Source organism: Eumetopias jubatus, unplaced genomic scaffold (genome assembly GCF_037043125.1).
Source record: "Eumetopias jubatus isolate StellerSeaLion01/CBP00866 unplaced genomic scaffold, mEumJub1_p1.0 scaffold_3, whole genome shotgun sequence".
NCBI lineage: Eukaryota > Metazoa > Chordata > Mammalia > Carnivora > Otariidae > Eumetopias > Eumetopias jubatus.
The window spans coordinates 59,528,916-59,531,098 of record NW_028274809.1 but is presented as its reverse complement, the minus strand read 5'-3'; positions in this window follow the sequence as shown (position 1 = coordinate 59,531,098).

Genomic DNA, 2,183 nt, shown 5'->3' with positions numbered 1-2,183 from the left:
CTTTGTTCTTGGGCTGATTTAAATTTAGAAAGATCGGGGCCCAAACCCTGTTATAAAGGGAAGTATGCACAAGGCACTGTGAGCTCATGGGCACTGGTATGGGAGCTCCTCCAGACCCGGGGAAGAGAGAGAGAGGCTGGGGCCAGGGCATGGGAGAGATGTCCGATTCTGCAACAGTCCCCTCCCCTCAGCCCGGCAGGGAGGGTTCAGATCCTTCGTTGGTGGGGAGAGGCAGGAAGAGTGAAAATTCTATAGTAGGAGGACCAACACAAGAGAATAATTGGAGCAAACGTTGGCATAAAATTCTTCAGGACAGGTTTTGCAGTGCCTGAGAATAAAAGAGGATTGGAAGGCCCTCGTGAGGTTTCTATTTAATTGAAGGCAGGTGGCAAGAGTCTCTAGTGCGCCAACAACAGGGGCCTGGCAGGAGTGGAGGACAGCTGATGGTTCCAGCAAGAGTCTTGACATTTCAGGGCAGAGAGACCCAGTCTAGTAGTTCAGTCTCCCTAGGGAGGAGAGGGGCTCACTGTGAGGAGACACAGCAGCCCTGGGGGTAGACAGATTCTGCACCAGCCAAGAAGGATGAGGAAAGAGGCGGTTCATTCACATTGTGTAAAGATAAACCGTATCAGTAAGTACATCAGTTGTTGTATATATTAGACAGGGTTCTCCAGAGAAACAGCACCAAGGGAATTTATGTATAGATGGAAGGAGATTTCTTTTGAGGAATTGGCTCACACAATTATGGAGGCTGGAGCATCCAAAATCTGCAGTGTGGGCCAGCGGTGTGGATAAAGTCCAACCAGTCTGAGGGAGAATTTCCTCCTGCGTGAGGAGGCCGGGCTTTTTGTTCCGTTCAGATCTTCAACTGATTGGATGAGGCCCACTCTGTTGTGGAGGACTTTCGGCTTTCTCAAAGTTCACCAGTTTAAATGTTTACCTCATCCAAAAAAACATCTTCTAAGTTAACATGGAAAATGAACTATCACACTGTGTAATAAACCACCCCAAAATTAGTGCCTCAAAACAACAATAATGACTCTATGGGTCAATCCGGGCCAGGCTCGGCGGGTCAGGGCTCAGCTCGGTCATGAGTCTGCCGTCGGCTTGTATAGGCTGGCCTGAGATGGAATGGGTCATCTCTGCACCACACAGCCTCCCATCCTCCAGCAGACCAGGCTGGGCTTCCTTACTTGCCAGCTGGGAAGGGCTCCCAGGGAGCAAAGCAGATAAGCGAGAGCCTTTTCACCCCAGGCTCCAAACAGGCTCATTCACTTCTGCAATACTCTGCCGGCCAAAGTGGGCCAGGGCGCCCGCCAAGATTCAAAGGGTGGAGAAACAATGCTGCGTCTTGCTGTGTGGAGCTTCAAAGTCCCATCACATAGACTGTGGATACGGGGAAAGGAAGCTTGCTGCCATTTTCATAGTCTACTAGAGTGGGGCTAGCCCAAAATGTGAGTGGCTAGAGGGGACACTGCTCTTGTTTGGTGACAGTTTCTCAGGGCCTGGTGCTGCCAGGTGTTTCAAGCGCTTCTCTGGGGGTGAATCTAGCTCTTGCGGAAGGGACATGGAATATCAGAAAGATAAAATCAGACGGATGTGGGTTTGACTCAGCATCTTCATGCGTGTTAGGAAGAAAGGCGACCCTTGTCTTCAGCTGGCGCTGTCCCCCTGGAGAGCTCTCCTTCAACCAAGCTCCCTTGCATATCCCACAGTCTGCACCCCTCCATGCGGGAGGCCTCCGCTGTGGACACAGGCCAACGTAGTTAACCTCTGAGCCTCAATCTCCACCTCTGCTCATGGGAATCCTAATACCTCCCGCACAAAGGCTGCCTGGGGATTCAGTGAGTTAAGGTACATAAAGCGCCTGGTGCAGGGAGTGCTTGGGGCTCGGGAAATTTCAGTGCCTTTCCTGCCTCTCTGCTGTAATGAGAGGCAATTGTAAAGAGAGCTTCAGAATATTGAGGGACCGCCTGAGAGTCTTGAGCCGAAACAACCGTGAAAGGATGGACAAGTGAAGAAACCTACAATGGTGGCTTCGAGCCATTGAAATTGACTTGAGGCAAAGGAGCCGTTGGAGAGCCTGGCCTTTATCCTCGTTCTTGGTCCTTTACCCCAAATGTACACCAATTTATCAATGTTGTTGCTCCAATAATTGAAACAGGATACCATTATCTTGAACA